This window comes from Diceros bicornis, chromosome 5 (assembly GCF_020826845.1).
Source record: "Diceros bicornis minor isolate mBicDic1 chromosome 5, mDicBic1.mat.cur, whole genome shotgun sequence".
NCBI lineage: Eukaryota > Metazoa > Chordata > Mammalia > Perissodactyla > Rhinocerotidae > Diceros > Diceros bicornis.
The window spans coordinates 97,013,565-97,031,668 of record NC_080744.1 but is presented as its reverse complement, the minus strand read 5'-3'; positions in this window follow the sequence as shown (position 1 = coordinate 97,031,668).

Below are 18,104 nucleotides of genomic sequence, written 5' to 3'. Positions count from 1 at the left end.
ATATGCAAAACACACTCACCTCCTAGACCCTGTAATGTCTCATCCTATGAAGGCATCAGGCTGAGACTTGAAATCCAGGATCTTAACATCTAATTCAATCCAGGTGAGGATAAGGTTCCTTGAGTATGACTCATCTCAGTATAAAACCTGTGAGATAAGCAGATACATTTTCTGCTCACCTGAAAACCCAATATGCAATGGCGAAGTAGGGACAGGAAAACTGCAATAGACATTGCTACTCAAAAGAGAAAACCAGGAGGCATACAGCATCACTGAGACACAGCGTTTCTGACATCCAGCTGGGTTCACATTGCAGTTTCTTCATTAGAACTGGGAGAGACTTCCCTGGACTTTTTACTCTTCTCTGCAAGTTCTTGGGTCCTCCCTCTGGTTCTTCCTTCTTTTTCCATAAGAAAAGGCCTGTTTTTACAGCTGAGAAGCTTTTTCAGCCTGCTTTCTGCCCATCGTGAACATCTCTGTCCCTTTTAGTCCAAGCTGTCAATGCTTATGGTGGTACAACCCTCTTTAAATTAAAAATAGTGTGGACTTCCTATGAACGGACTGGGGTTCAGTCCACTAGACGAATGTCATACCACAAACCTCTTCCAGACAGGCCCCTCTTTACTTCAGGCTACAAGTAAGGGAGCCATTGAACAACAGGCTTAACCATTTTCATAGCCCAAGAGGGTATATAAGACCCTCCTTTAAGGCTCTTAGAAGCCCTCTGTCTAGATGAGAGGGCCTATGAAGAATTTACCAGAAACATCTCTTAGGCTTCAGTGAAGCATCTTACAGCTATACACATTTTCTACCTTGAGAGTCTTTTGTTAGGAGAGACAGGGTAAACTGGAAAAAGTAAATAAAAATCTCACTCTTAAGGTTCTAGGAAGACTGGGAAGTTTTATTTTTGAATGCTATAAGTTCTGGATCTTCTTTATATTTTTTAATAGTTTTTATTTATTTGCTGGGATTTCCTGTTTGTTGTTTCATTATAAGCATATTCTCTTTTATATCCTTGAGAACAGTTATAATAGCCACTTTAAAATTCTTGTCTGATAGTTCCAACAGCTGACTCATCTCAGATTTAGTCTCTATTGATTGCCTTTTCTCTCCTCCATGGGTAACATTTTCCTGTTTCTTCGTATTTCAAGTAATTTTATATAATATACTGAATATTGTGAATAATATACTTGAGAGACTGTACATTCTATTGTATTTTTCTAAAGAGCTTTGATTTTTTTGCTTTGTTTGTTTTAGCAGGCATTTAATTTCTCTGGACTCAAACTCCAAACTCTCTCTCCTGGGTGAGAAGCAGTTAAATAATTTTTTAATTTATATATAATTTTTATAATTTTATTCTCAGCTGGGCTTTTTGGAATCAGCCTGCACATATGTAGTTCAAAGTTTATGCAGAAAAATTGTGATTCCTCTTCCCTGGCTCTTTCTTTGTTAGGATATCTCTGATCTGCTGTGATCACACCCTGGTTCTTTCTGCCAGTAGATTGGGAGTTTCTATTCTGCAACGGTGGGTTTCTACCCAAGCTTTCACAGCTTCACATGGTGCTGAGTAGAGTCTGCTCAGAAGCAAAGAGCAGTAAAAATGGAAAACACTCAGGACAACTCCCTTCATCCAAGCATCCTCTCTCCTACAGTTTCTTCCTGCTTGGAGTATCTCTCCAATACCTTCAAGAAGTTTTTAAAATTTTGTCCTGACTTTGCAGTTGTTATCTGCAGGATATTTCATCCAATGGGAACCACTCTGCCATTATTGGAAATGGAATCTCTGTTTCTTGAATGTTAAAAATAGTTCACATAGAAAAATATCTAGGGGCCGGCCCCGTGGCTTAGCGGTTAAGTGCGCACATTCCACTACTGGCGGCCCGGGTTCGTATCCTGGGCGCGCACCAACGCACCGCTTCTCTGGCCATGCTGAGGCCACGTCCCACATACAGCAACTAGAAGGATGTGCAACTATGACATACAACTATCTACTTGGCTTTGGGGGGAAAAATGGAGGAGGATTGGCAATAGATGTTAGCTCAGAGCTGGTCTTCCTCAGCAAAAGAGGAGGATTAGCATGGATGTTAGCTCAGGGCTGATCTTCCTCACACACACACACAAAAATAATAATAAAAATAATAAAAAAAATTAAAAAAAAAAAAAAGAAAAGGAGGGAAGCCCAAAAGAAAAAAAAAAGGAAAAATATCTAGTCCCAAAACCGAGGTTGGCAGTGAGGTAGTTGGGGAAGGAAAGGGAGATAATGGAGAGACGAGTATAATTTCTGAATAAATGTCTCAGTTTCTTTCTCGTTAATGAATACAGATTTTTTTGTACTTCAATGTTTGACGAGTTATCTGTTTTTAATCATGGATTTATCTAGATTAATCCACATGATAAATTTCTTGGGCAAGTAATTTAACGTCTCTGAGCTCTACCTTCGTCATCTTGCTAACAGAGTTGATCATGCCCCTGTGAGGAGGAGACTGACATAATAGGCATCCGTAAGTGTCCATTTCTCCTTATCAACTCATTTTCATAGGACTTATTCAAGAGTAGGGACTGTGCTTTATGCATCTTTGAAGCCATAAATTTAGCTACAAATTTTGGTTGCCACATAAATGTTTGCATAATAAATAAATAAATATACTTGCCTGTGAATGTGGAGAGTAAGACAAAATTTATAAACACATTAAGCTACTGTTTCTGTGTAGGGATATTTTATTATTCTGTCCACAAACTGAGACTATTATATTGATACCCATGTTAACAGAGATGAAGCGACATCTCCTTAATTTTAATAGTAAAGTATTTAGCATTTGCACTTCTATTTTTGTGGTTTTGTATACTCTTTCATACTATATAAATGAATATAATTTTATGTACCTATTGAAAAATAGCTATATTAAAATGTTCAGCAGAAATTCCTTGGTTGAAAATCAGGTTTCTTTGCTAGGTAATAAAAATATTTTCCCTGAAGCCAGTTCTGGGAAAGATTATAGTAGTCCCAAATCTGATCATTGCATTGTATAATAACTAATAAAAGATTTTGTAGCTGTAGTTCCTTATGAATTAAGTGAATTGTATTAAATATTGTGGAGAACATTTTCCTTGGGTGACTAAAGCTCTTTATGGAACTAAGCTCTCAACCACGAGAAGGCTATGCCGATCTCAGCTGATACCAGCAGGTCATGTTAGCAACTGCATCCTAGCTGTTAGAGATATGAATTTGCTCTCAGGTATAATATTTTTTGCTGTTGTTTATCTAAATAATTTAAATCTGATTCTGAGCCCTCACCAACCTGACTGACAGGATATTTATTATTAGTCAAATCTGGGGCTCCTTTCCCAATTCCATTTCAGTAGGAAAGAAGTCCAGGCTGGGGATTTGCTGTCTTGCCAAATCCTGTCCCAGTCCACCCATTTATGCAGCCATCACCCCAGGCACCCTGTCCAGTAAGACATACAGCAGAGCTGAGAATAAAGTACCTACTGTGTGTCGTGGCGTGTGCTGGGCATTGTGGGAGATTTTGAAAAAATGGCATAATCCTTGTCTTCAGTGAAGTCCAGGAAAAATCTCAGGGTCAGAAACGTACAATTTACAGCCTTTTGGACATAGATGTTACTTTTAGTGTAGCCACAACCAGTATCAAATGGAAAGCTGGCTGTAAAAAGCAGAACCATGGAATATTTAGAGAACAGTAATGAAAATGGCAGAAAATTCAGTTCTCAGCAGAATCCTGTCAACAGGAGAAATGCTACTTCCACAAATTCCTGAGTGGAGGAAGGCGTGCAGAGAGCTTCCTGGGCCATCTATGAAACATGACACCAAGAACAGAGCAGATGGAGAAAGGGTGCTATTTTCTTTCTGATTTAGCCTTAACTTGTGGTTTTTGTGAAAAAAAAAAAAAATGGACTAAGCTCTTCTTGGGGCCATTACGGGGCTGTGCAGCTATGTGCTTGCACTAACATTGTTTATTTCAGAACATCTGCGCGATAATCTTTGGTCATGCCTGTGGAATATATGAGGTCATCTCTTTGGATGTTTATGTAGCTTAGGAATAATCAAAACCAATGTACCAGAGATGGATTCCCTTTCCCAGATTTTTAAGCACTTTCTCTCTTTTCATATCACCTCTCAAATTTGCTCCACCCAGCAGCACAATGGTTCTTGAATCAATTAAAGAGCATAATCTGTCCCCAACTTTTACCCGTCTTGCCCCTTCTCTCTCAACACACACACACACTTCAGAGCACAAAAGAAAGATAAGCAATATGGAATTACAATGAGCTGAGTTCGAGTCTTGACTGTCATCAGCTATTTCTGGAAACTTAGGCAGGTCCAGCCCACCATTTGTCAGTAGGGTGAGCTCTCTTTGTTCCTCTTCTCTTTAAAAACTTTCCTTGACTTTCTATCATGTACATGGCAAAGTCCACAAGATCCTTCATGTTGTGGCCTACCTTTCCAGAATCATCTTTCACAATTCCACCAAAAGGACCCTGTTAGGAACCACCCTGCACTGTTTGCAAGCCTTATATTTGGACATGCTCTTCTCTCTTGGCTCCATGGCTCTTCTGCATGCCCTTTCGCCTGGCTGAACGTCATCACCTTCTCTATCCATCCTCCTTCTCCCTCGGCACCTCAAACACATCGTTATAGCTGTTGAGTTGCAGCTGCTGTTGACCCAAGGCAGCTCAGGGTCTAGAACAGACACAATACTGGAGAAAAGCAATTGTGCTTTTCTTTAAACTGGAAAAGACTATGCTCTCAGATGGCAGCGTCAGTGCACACACTTGACGTCAGGAATTAGAAGGTTTCTTCTTGGTACCTATAACCTTTTGATGTCTTCAAGTTCTTTGTCTACCTTCTTTTGTTTTGTTTAGTTTCAGTCATGTTGCTAAGGATCAGTACAAGCAGGACATGTCTCGACGACAGTGAGATGGCATGTGGCTTGTGTCATGTCTTATTTGGACATCCTGACACCCAGAGTTCTCACCCTAGTGGTCACATACTTCCTCTCCCAAAGGACTAGCCTCTCCACCAGTCTCTTTCTGGTAGCACATGCCTGAAGGCAAATTATTCTTAAAAGACTCCTCTCTGTATCCATCCCCCTTTCTACTCCACCCTTCCAGAAAAGGCACTGATGGAAATGATGAAAGGAAACTTCAAATGGAGAAAAAATCTGTAGCAGGATTGAGAATCAGGAAGGGTGCCCACTGCATGCCCTAAGCTTTGAGGAATTGCTACTGTCTAGGTTGTAGGTGGGATCATTCTGAAGGAAGCCGTTAAGAGCTGACTCGTGCCTTTCCTTCTCCAGAAAGTGATGTAGAGTAGAGGGACTAGAGGAGAATTTTACCAGCAGCTCCACATTAGAAGGAGGAAGAATTATATGTGAGAGTTGTTCTGGTTAAAGATGGGGAGCAACCTCATTGCCAATAGGGGACCAACAACATTTGTTGGTGGCTTCTGAAAGGACCAGCAGACCATCATGAAACAGAGTCTGTGGGTGGCATGGCTTGTTAGCTGGCGCAGCTTCTCAATAATCGGAGAACTGCTTCCTAAAGAAATTAGATATTCTTCCACCCCCAGGGTGGCAGGAAGCTGACTCGGCCAAGCCATATACTTGCAATAGAGGACTGGAAAAGCAGACAAGGAAGGTGACCCCGTGTTCAGCAGGTTTAACAAACCCAAAGGAAGACCCTTGGAGACATGACACTTCCCACCTGGACTGCTCTTGACTTCAATCTCCTTACAGCTTTAGCACCAGATGGCTGAACTGCAATCCTGCCTATACAATCACGCTTTGATTATAAAATTAAACAGGAAAATTCTAAGAGTAACCAGGTAAACCACAAGGGGACCCACCCAGACTATCTGGAAGGACATAGGAAGCTAGGACAGGGCCATGTGTGAGTTAGGGAACAGTGGCCCTGGGGACAGATGCAAGCCCACACCATTCCTCACAGCTTAGCACGCAGATCAGGGCCTAGATTTCAGCCCAGCTGGCCTCCTCAGCCGGGTGCCTTTGTGCACGGTAGCCCTGCTGGGAAGACCTACCCTCTTCCTAAAACCAGTAAACAGGAAAAAAAAAATACAAGATAGGGCCTACCAAAAATTCACTAGTGTAAAAGTAGGAGATAAGTATCACCCACAAGGCATAGAATAAGAGCATATCTTCACAAGAGAGTTACCCCAGGAAACTTTTTGCATTTTTATTATATAATTATTCATTGTAAAAAAACATTATTAGAAGATACTGATAAACTAAAAGAAAAAAAAAAAGCCATCCATTGCCTCATCTATGAGATACAGCCCATCATCTCCTCTATATTTAATTGACAATTTACCATAAAAAAAGAGCTTTTCCATCTCTTACATTTATTTATTTTTATTTTTCTATTTATTCATTTCCTGATATATATCATCCTAGACCTTTGATTGTTATTTTATCCTGTGGGATAATTTTATGTTATAAAATTACTGCTGGTTTTGGGGGGCATTTCGGTGCTTGCATTAAGCCAGGTGTGGCCAGTGGGGGCCCCTTCAAACTGGCTTCTGCCCTCGCCGTCCTTGGAGCACTTTCTTACTCTCTGGCCTGGCAGGGTGCTCCAGGCTCACCTAGGCCTCTCCCAGCCCCAGCCCAAGAATAAACCACCTCCCCCAGGAGCCCTCCTGTGAATTTTCCATGTATTTCTTCCCAGTCATTTTTTTCTAGCAGCACTTGTGGGCTCCTGGCTTGGATTTAAAGAAGATCCAGACATTTCGTAGCTACTCAGGTAAGCTAGGTGGGCAGGTTCACCTGAGAACTCTTCAGGAGGGAGGCGTCTTGCAGGAAGATGAAGCCAGAGGTGATGTGCCCGAGCCAGGAAGAAACCCTCCGTCAGCACAGGGAGGGGCGCCAGAGAGGGAACAGGAGCTTGTCACTGACTTTTCTCTTCTGGCCCAGGTTCCTTTGGACTCCAGAGAGCAAGAGGTGAATAGAGCTTAAGAGCCTTTCACCAGAAACATTGTAAAAGTGTGGAACGCAATAGTCCAAGCAGCACAGACGGCCCCGCTGACAGGCTGTGATGTCAGTCGGGAAAGACCCTCAGCCCCACTCCTCACCGGACCTCCACGGAGCTTCGCAGTGTTGGCGCGTCCCTGTTTGTGCTGGCGGGGGACGGTGGCTGGTGGCTTCCGCATGTTGGCGGGGTTCCACGGCTGTGCCCGACGGGAGCTGGGGATGGCCCACAAAGTGGAGGCGGGCGCAGCAGCAGCGAACCGCAGAAGCAGACTGGCTGGTGCACATGTGACTCACGCCCTGGCGCTTCCGCGGTCCTGGGAAGACACTGCAGAGGATGGACTTCTTGTCTTAACAAGAAGGAGTAAGAACTGGCTAAATCTTAGTTATGATTAGTGTAACTACGTTAGCACCCACAGAATTGTGAGGCATGGGTAACTTGGAAAACAGATATAGTCATTCATTTTATTTTTTTATCCTCCATCTGCCTTCCTCAATGGAATATAATGCCACCTCCAGAGAAAAATCCTGAAAATGTCTTCCTGGATCTGTGGTTCTCAATTAAGAGTGAGTTCGCCTCCCAGGGGACATTTGACAACGTGTGGAGGCATTTTTGGTTGTCACAACTGGGAAGATGAGGCCAGGGATGCTGCTAAACATCCTACAGTGCACAGAACAATGTCCTCACAATATAAAATAATCTGGCCCCAGTGCCAATAGTGCTAAAGTTGAGAAACCGTATTTTGGATGTATATATTTTCATTGATTTGGAAAAGCTATTTATATATTAAGAACATTAACATGTTTTCATCTATTAGATATGTTGCAAAATCTTCCCAGTTTTTTGTCTTTTGCATAATTGTATTTTTAGACCTACAGAAATATAATTTTATGTGGTCAAATTTATTAAATTTTAGGTGATGTCAGAAAACATTATTTCTATTTTTGATATTATAGTTTTTCCTAATCTAAAATTATACAAATATTTACCTATCCTTTTGATGCTTTCATAGTTTTATGTTTTAATTTAGCCACCTGAAATTTATTTTGTGGTAAGGTGGAATGTAGGAATCTCAAATTATTATTTTCTTCACAAATAGTTATCCTGTTGTTCCACCAACATATATTGAATAAACTCTAACCTTTCTCCAATTTTTTAAATAACAAAATTATTATAGTCTAAATCTAAATATATAGTTAAAATTGTTTCTGGAATTTCTATTTCCTTCTATTGGTCTGTATATTCTGGTGACAGTTTTGTTATACTTTTATTGTTGTAGATAATTGTGTCAAGGTCAAAGAAAAATCACATTGAGATTTTGATTAAGAAAATACTTTCTATGTTAATTTAGGGAGAATTGATGTTTTTGCAATGAATATTTTTATCCAGAAACATTCTATGTTTCTCCATTCTTTTATGCCTCTTAGTATGGTTTAGTAGTTTTGTTTTTTTTCAAATGCATTCTATATGTTTCCTTTAAGTTTTTTGCTAGATATTTCATATTTTTGGTGTCATTAAAATATTTCCCCCTTATATTTTAATAGGTTATGTTTTATAGGAAAGTTATTGCTTTTTTAAAACTTCATTTTGTTAACTGGTTTCCGCTGTTAGCAGTTTTTCAGTTGATTCTTTGTTTACTTTCCAGGAATCATGTCTAATTACTATTCTTGTGCCTTTTTCTTTCCTGTTATTGCTCTGTTATTGCCCTTACTGTTAGGAACTAGAATTGCTTTGGAGTCCTGACATAGTCTGAGAATTCAGAGACTAGACACGTCTGGTAATATCTTAAGAATATATAGTGACTTGGAGGTGCCTATCGTCATTATTTGCTATATTTCCTGACTGTGGAATGTGCTGTATTTCCAGAGTACATTTTAAAATTGAGGTAAATTTACATCTGTTGAAAAGCACAGGGATCTTAATTATAAAATTCTCTGAGTTGTATATGCTCATGTAACCACCACCCAAATCAAGATACAGAACGTTTCCATCACCCCAGAAAGTTCTGTCCTTCTCCTTCCAGTCACACTGCACCCCTGAGCACCACTGCTCTGAATTCCCTCCCTGCAGATCAGCTTTGCCTGTTGCAGAAGTTCATATAAATGGAGTCATACAGTATGTCGTCTTTCATGCCTGGCTTTTTTGGTTTAACATACTGTTTTTGAGATTCAGCCACATTGTTCCACATATCAGTAGTTTGTTCTTCTTTATTACCAAGTAGTATTCCTTTTTATAAATATACTAAGGTTGTTTATCTATTCTTCTGTTGGTGGACATTTGAGTTGTTTTCATTTTTTTATTACTATGAATGTAGTTGCCAGGAATATTACTGTACAAGGCTTCCTGTGAACATATGTTTTCATTTCCCTTGGGTAAATATCTAAGAATAGAATTTCTGGTTCATTGGGTAGGTATATATTTAACTTTATTTTATTTTATTTATTTTTATTTATTTATTTATTTATCTTTGGTGAGGAAGATTGGCTCTGAGCTAACATTCGTTGCCAATCTTCTTCTTTTTGCTGAGGAAGATCAGCCCTGAGCTAACCTCTGTGCCCATCTTCCTCCACTTTGTGTATGGGACATTGCCACAGCATGGCTTCATGAACAGTGTGTAGGTCTGTGCCTGGGATCAGAACCCACAAACTCCCAGGCCACCAGAGCAGAGTGCACGAACTTAACCACTATGACACTGGGCCAGCTCCTTAACATTATTTTAAAAGTCCTTGTACCAATTTTGGTGACTTTTAATTTTCATGTAATTTTAAAATTACAGAAAAGTTGCAAAAAATGGTATGAAGAAGCCTTGTGCACCCTTTAGACCCTTTATTCACCAAAAATGTACACTTTACCCTATTTACTTTTCCTTTTTCCTGTGTATTATCATATGTGTGTGTGTATGTATATATGTATTACTCTTTTCTAAATCATTAGTAAGTTGGGAAGATTTTGGTTCTTCACCTCTAAATAGCTTAGTAATCCATCTAAAAATGGTCTCATCCAGTGAGTGTGGTTCATGTATTTCAAGAGTTCCATCCACGCCAGTTTCTGCCTAGTTTTTGTCATTATCCAGTGTCTTCAAATAATTGTTTTCTAAAAAATATTTTGTCCAGAGTTGATAATTGTTATCTGTTGGAAGGAGTGTTAGTCCAGAAAAGCTGTTCCACCACTATAGGAACCAAAATCTGCCTTTAATGTTGTTGTTGACCAAACTTTATTGAAGTACAACTAAAATCTTCTCCCAATGAAGTACAGTTAACGTTCCTTCCCACCGTCATCATCATAACATAGACCATTTGACAAATAACACAGGCATTATCAAGTGAGCTTAAAAAATATGCATATAGCTCCAATTCAGAGATGTTTGACCCCAGAGAGCTAATTTAATAATTTTTACTCCTTATTGTGGGATCTCAGTGTTTTGTGACAATAGCGTAAAAACAGTTTCCAGTTGAATCTAGGATCTCTCAGCATCTTAGCACCATTGTTATTTCTAGAATTATGTAAAATAATAGTGATTATAGTGGACAGTCTCTGTTGAACACATTTCATATTATAGGATCTTATTTAAAATCATTGATTAAAAACTAGTTGGTCATCAAAACCTAGTTGGTCATCATGTATTATTCTTTCAATTTAGTGTTTGAGTCCAAATAATATTTTATCTAAGGTTCATGTATTTACATTCACAAATTAAACTGATTTATGGTTTTTCTCTTTGAGTTATCCTTGTCAAATTTCTCTAAGAGGATAGTGTTAGCTTCAGAAATGATGATGCTAACTTATTTTAGTATTCTCTGCAGGAGTTCAGAGAAATCATTTGTTCTTTGAGGGTCTGAAACACTACACCTGGGCAACTATTTGTGTCTGGCTTTTTTTATTAAAGAGTTACTGCTATGATGAGTTTTTCAAATTTTCAAGGTTATTGGTCTGTTCAGATGTTTTCTTCCTCATAAATAAATTTCAGTCTGTGATAATTTGTTTGAAGATCATATGCTTAACCAAAATCTTCAAATTTATTAGCATATATTTCCATATGATAGTTTCTTACAATTTTGTGATCCCATCTGCATCTATGGTTATAGCCACTTTAGTAATGTTGTATTTTTGTGTTTACTTTTTAATTTTTTATTAGAACCAAGAATTTAGAATAGTTGTATGCCGATTCTTCAATTCATTTTTTTTTCTTTTGGTTTGGTTCTTTTTTTTCCTCAAAGATCGGGCTCTTGTATGTTTACACTCTAAAATAGTTTTCCAATTAATAAATCTATGTTGCTATTAATTCTTTGCTCCTTTTTGCATATGTTTATTTAATTATACATTCTCTGACTGCTAGTACTAAGTACCAATTTCAATTATTTTAATTCCTTTTTATTTTATAATAAATATAGTAAATGCTCAAAATTTTTCAATGACTTCAGCTTTGGCATATGTTTTGATTTAATTGTGCTGTTATTGTTATTTCCAAAATAGATCTATTCATACATTATAGATTCTATTAAATCATTAAAAAATGTTGTGGTGAAAATTATTAACATGAATAGATGCTAAAGATATTTTTTAAGTAAAAATATTGGGTTACAATCTGGCGTCTACAGAATCATCCTATTTTTTTCATATATTTATTAATTCAAGAAGTATTTACAAGTATCCACTATGTGGTAAACCTGCTGTAAAAATATTTTTTGTGAGTAGATATACATATAGATATAAATCTGAAATATATATATGTATCAATTGTAAGAAAAATTATATTAAATTTATTTATAGATAGTTAAATAGATATGCATAGAAAAAAACCTGGGGAAAAATTAGCCCAGACGTGATTATGTGCATACGGTAGAATTATTGTTATTGTTTTAAATACTTTTCTTCTTGGTTATCTCTGTTTGTTAATTTTCTACAATTAGCAGATATTAGATTTTTAAATATTGTTTTTCATTTTTTTTAATGTGGCTGCTCTTTGACTCAGTATTTATGTTTCTAGGAATTTTACCTGAGCAAATAATTCAGGATGTAACAAAAATTTAGAAATAAGGTTGTTTAATGCAAGACTATAAGTAAATCAAAAATGTGTAAACAATCTCTATGTTCAAAAATAGGCACGGATAAAATGAATCACAGGGTGTCCTACATTGTATTATATACCCAATAACATTATGTTACACAATATACTTATGAGTAGTGATGCATTTTCATAACAGGACACACTCTTAAGTGAAGAAAGCTGTTAGCACAATATGATATGTAAAACGATTATCCTTAAAAATCAAACATGTAATTAGATACTCATAAAAACCTTTGGAATTTACAGAATACGATTTCATGTGTTTATTTCTAAAATATAATATCAAGGATTGTTTTTATTCATTTATTAAGGCTTACCTTTGTTTTCTAGAATAAACTTGCATTCCTTGCATTATTTTTTTTAAAAATTGTGAAGGACAAAGAAGTGGGGGCAAAACTTAGGGACAGGAGGTAATTGACTTGTGAAAGCATGTTTCTCATTTAACTCTTGTTTTGGAAAATTTTTTCCGGAGGCTCTAATGAAATTTAGATAAAACAGCAATAATTAAAATGGTGAGGGAAAAAACTCTCCAAGAAATTTTTATTGTAAGTTTTCAAAAATAGAGAGTATGTACGAGACTTTTCTTATTGATTGATTGGGAAAGTTTCAACAGACCAGACAACAGAAACTAATACTATCAGTGAATGAGGAAGAATGCCTCCTTATCTCATTCAGGACCGAACACCTGCTGTCTCGCCAGTGACTAATCCACAGATGCAGACCCGGGCTATTTCTTGTGACTATTACACCTTCATGCAGACTCAAGGTATAGAACCACTGACAGGGAAGCAACAGCAATGAATGGGTCTCAATCTAGACCTGTCTTGATGAAAATTGCGGTTTTGGTAAAGTTATAAAATTACAGTGAGCGTATAGCGCCCTGAGCTTCCAAATTGTTAATTATTTTAGAAAGTTCTTTGGCAAAATATGTCAAATATTTGTTTCGTTTGAAATAATATCTATACAAACTGACTTATAATCAAATCTACTTGAGCTAAAAAATTCACTGCAGGACCGGCCCTGTGGCTTAGTGGTTAAGAGCGCGCGCTCTGCTGCTGGTGGCCCGGGTTGGGATCCTGGGTGCGCACCAATGCACTGCTTCTCCAGCCATGCTGAGGCCGCGTCCCACATACCGCAACTAGAAGGATGTGCAACTATGACATACAACTGTCTACTGGGGCTTTGGGGAAGAAAAAAAAAAAGAAGGAGGATTCGCAATAGATGTTAGCTCAGAGCCGGTCTTCCTCAGCAAAAAGAGGAGGATTAGCACGGATGTTAGCTCAGGGCTGATCTCCCTCACCAAAAAAAAAAAAAAAAAAAAATTCACTGCAAAAATATTTACAGAAGGGAAGAATTAGAAACAACCTAAAAATCTCATCAATGGGATAAGAATATGTTAAATTACATTTGTCTGCTGCATGGATTATTAACTAGCTTTAAATGCAATATGACAGAGTTTATAATAAGCGGCAAATGCCAAAAATATAAAGTTAAAAGGGAAAATTAGGTATAGAATTTTTGTATAATGTGATGACCACATAAAATACGCCAAAATAAGACTGCATAGGGTCCGGCCCAGTGGCGTAGTGATTAAGTTCATGCTCTCTGCTTCAGCGGCCTGGGGTTCAGAGGTTCGGATCCCAGGTGCAGACCTATGCATCGCTTATCAAGCCATGCTGTGGCAGGTGTCCCACATGTAAAGTGGAGGAAGATGGGCATGGATCTTAGCCTGGGGCCAATCTTCTTCAGCAAAAAGAGGAAGATTGGCAACAGATGTTAGCTCAGTGCCAATCTTCCTCACCAAAGGAAAAAAAAAGATTGCATAGAAATAATGCTAGAAGGTAACAGAACAACATATTGACTGGTTTCTGTGGGTTGTATGGATGTAAGTGATTTCTTTTTTTCTGTATAATTTTCTGTCTTTTTCAAATTTTTCATAATGAATATGTATTATTTTATAAAAAGAAAGATAAAATTTATATTTTTAAAGACATTTCTGGAATGTTGGAGGGTTTTATCATGAGTTTCAGAGAGATATTGTCTTTGCATAAAATGATAGAATCACGGAAAATTTGATCTACCATTTTTATTTTGTTTTATAATTTCTCATTAGCCAAAAGTTTACTCCACTTAATTTTCAAATATGTACCCTAAACCCTTTCTGGGTTAAGATGGGGTTTAAATAAATAAATAGTACTTTACAGAACAGGAGACAGTTACGAGTCTTCCTTACCTTGAACTAACAGGGTGTGATGACTTGACATTGCCCACCTCCTCTTCCTTCAGAAGCAGATCTCTCCATGGTCCTCTGCTGTTCATACTCCCTGGCTGATGCCAGGGAAGGGACTTGCTGAAAGGTCGCTTGTTTTCTGATCTTACTTTCAGGTGGCTATTTTCCCTCCATGTGCCACCCATGTTGTCTGACAAGTGGCATATTACATGGGGAGGCAGAATAACTGGGTGATAATGAGCACAGCCTTGAGGTAGGAAGACCTGGGTTCTAGTCCCAGCTCCGCAGCTTTCCAGCTCCACGACTTTGAACTGATTGATGCCCTAGTTGCTAAAACAGAGAGAACAACAGCAATAGTAACACTTATTCACAGTGTCATAGTGGGAATTAAATGAGGTAGTACACATTAAATGTTCAGTCAGTGTTAATTACTAACGTATCCCGTTTTAGTAACTTAGTAAGAATCTTAATTATTCTCAATTCTAGTTTGCATTTTTTTTTTTAAACATCCATGTGCAGATTTTTGTGTGGGCATGTTTTCAATTCCTTTGGGTAGATACCAAGGAGTGCAATTGTGGGAGCTCTTGGTTTTTGTTTTTTTTGTTTTTTATTTGTTTATTTATTTTTTTTTTTTGAGGAAGACTGGCCCTGAGCTAACATCTGTTGCCAATCTTCCTCTTTTTCTTTTTCTCCCCAAAGCCCCAGTACATAGTTGTATATCCTAGTTGTAGGTCCTTCTAGTTCTTCTATGTGGGACGCTGCCTCAGCATGGCTTGATGAGCGGTGAGTAGGTCCACACCGCTGATCCTGGGCCACCGAAGTGGGATGTGTGAACTTAAGCGCTTTGCCACCGGGCGGGCCCCTAGTTTGCATCTTGAAAGTCACCGATACAATACTTCTGAATAAAGGCTCTGTCCTTGGTCTCATGGCCTTTATATTTTCATCTTGTTATTTGTACTTCTTATTGACTCTGTTTATCTTGGGAACTCTACCAAATTTTGGAAAACTGGTTTTGACTTTGAAATGATTAATCTTGATATTCTACCTCTTAATAAGTTAGTGTCTATTTGCTCATAAACAATTGGGTGTATTTCCTCACTTATAAAATGATGGAGTTAGTTTAGGCGGGTGCTTGTGTCTCTTCTACGACAGCGGTTCTCACAGCTTGATGTGCACAGGAATCACTAACAATGGTAAAATGCAGATTCTGATTCCATAGGAACAGGGCAAGGCCTGAGATGCAGCATTTCTAATGGGCTCCCGTTGGTGCCAGTGATGCTGCGCTGTGGACCACACTTTAAAGTATCAGGGATCTATAATACTGCTTTCAATGCATACATTTAATTGCTTAGCTATAATGATCCTCTTCATGATATAAATATTACCTTAAGCAAGATACTTAACCTCTCTCAGCCTCATTTTGCTAAAATGGAAAGTTAAGATAACACCTACCTTCTAAGGATGTTGAAATGATTCCATTAGATGATGCATTTTAATTTCTGGCAACAATACCAGGCACTCTGTAGGTGCTTAGTATATGCTACTTCTCTTTCCTTCGCTAATAGACACTGAGTGGGAGGCTTTGTCTTAGCCATTGAACTGTTAAGCATGACCTTCACATTGTGTGATGGTGATCTTTGGGATTAATAGAAGATATATAGGACATTTTTGAACGGTGGAGACCAAGATGATAACAATAGCTTATATTTGTTTAATAATAACTTTGAACCAGGTTTGTCTGACTCAAGTGAACTCACTCTTAACCACTGCTTCTCTTAGCTCATTTTTTAAAAAAATATCTTTTCTAAGCTTTTGCAGTCAGATCATTTGAAGAAGAGGCCTTCTTCGTAGTTGGGCTCTATCCCATAGCTATATCCCAGCCCTCAACAGACATAAAGAAGATCCACATATTTTCATCTTGAAAAGAAAAATTTTGTATCCAACAACAGTAAGACAAATGTAGATGTTGATGGTTTCTGAATGCCCTCCTAGAGTTAATCAGCAGTTTGTAGCTGTGACAGGACACTTTAATAGTCAAAAACAACATTTGGAGGAAAAGAAAATTCCTCCAATAAGCAAAGCTGATGCAGCATAGTAAGCTTGCAGCATGGGATAAAAATGAGAAGTGACTTCCTTTTGTGGGTATAATCTTACCAACTTCACAATGCTGCTATGAAGATTAAATGAGTTAATGCTAGCTATTGTTCGTACTATAAAAATAAAGATATTCTTTCCACGTAGATTGGCTGTGGTGGGACTTGCTTCTATGTTGAAGTATATCTGATATAGTCTAGTTTTTAAAAAACTATGAACAAGTAGGAATATGGTGAGATTAAAGAGAGATTTGTGTTTCATAATGAAAACTTGAAGTCCACATTTCTAGCCACATAGTGATGACTTTAGCATATAGAGCTCACCAGGTAGGAGGTGGCCTCTGGAGCTGAAAGGCAGCATTCTCATGGAAAATTAAAAACAAGTGCTTATTTTTAGCCATGAAAATGCAATAATTCTTGTACTCAAATATGCTTTACATTACCTAGAAGAGAGTTTACTGGCACTGGGTCTGTTGTGTAACTGAGGAAACCATTGTTTGCTATAAAAACATGCTAATGTGAAAACCAGTCCAATGAGCAACAGGCTGATGGAAGAAACAGGTATCAGAGCAGAGGAAAACTCCTCCGGAGGTTATACAGGAAACTGGAGGGGAAAAACTGCCTTGTGCTGCAAGGTTAGAAGAAAGGCATTGTTTGAACACTTGAGAAAAGGAATTCAAAGTCAGAGAAATGATTACATTAACAGTGAGCAGAATTAATTGTCCTGTTTGAATGCAAATGTTTCTTTCCTATTTGAAATGGTTGAATGTCTTTGAGGTCTCCTATTTTTGTTGCCTTTCTTGGGGGAGATTCCCAAATTCCTAAACTGACAGTGTGAAGAAATGCTCACAAGGATTCTTGGAGGATGGGCAGAAACAGGCTTTTGTGTTTGTTTGTTTGTGAGGAAGATCGGCCCTGAGCGAACATCTGCCAATCCTGCTCTTTTTTTTTCGCTGAGGAAGATTGGCCCTGGGCTAACATCCATGCTCATCTTCCTCCACTTTATCTGGGACACCGCCACAGCATGGCTTGCCAAGCAGTGCGTGGGTGCGCGCCGGTTCCAACCAGCGAACCCCGGGCCAGCGCAGCGGAGTGCGCGCCCTTAACCGCTTGCGCCACTGGGCGGCCCCAGAAACAGGCATTTTAAAAGTAGGTTAACTATGGCTAAACCTTAATCAAGGACTCAAAGGAAAACAGGTTGAACTTGACTAAGGATGGATGTCTTGATCCCAGAATTACTAACTTGACCTCTTGTGCCTCTAGGTCTCATATATGTAGCTTTTAGAAATTTTATTTTACTCTTAATACAAAAGTATTATCAGTAATTAAATTAAAGTAATCAATACTAAGAGTCCTCTCAAACTAAGAGTTTGGGGGCTTAGCATATAAGCCACAAATTCTGCCCTCTTCCCATTCTAATGGTTGCCTGCAATGATCTAGCTCCCTTGTGAACACTGCTCCTCAAGTCTGGGACCTCAGGAGAAGCCTTCCCTCATTCGGACAGTTACCCCTGAAGACAAGACGTTGCGCAGGACACTCAGACCCTCCTTCTTTCTATGAAAAGCTTTCACCCTGTTTTTCCGCTTCCAGGGGCCAAGCCCGTTCACTGTCATTATTTTTTTATTACCCGTATGCTATGCCACCTCCAGGCAATGCGCAGGCAATGCAGAGAAGAGGAAATCCAAAATGTCATTAGTGGGCAGGAAAAGGCAAG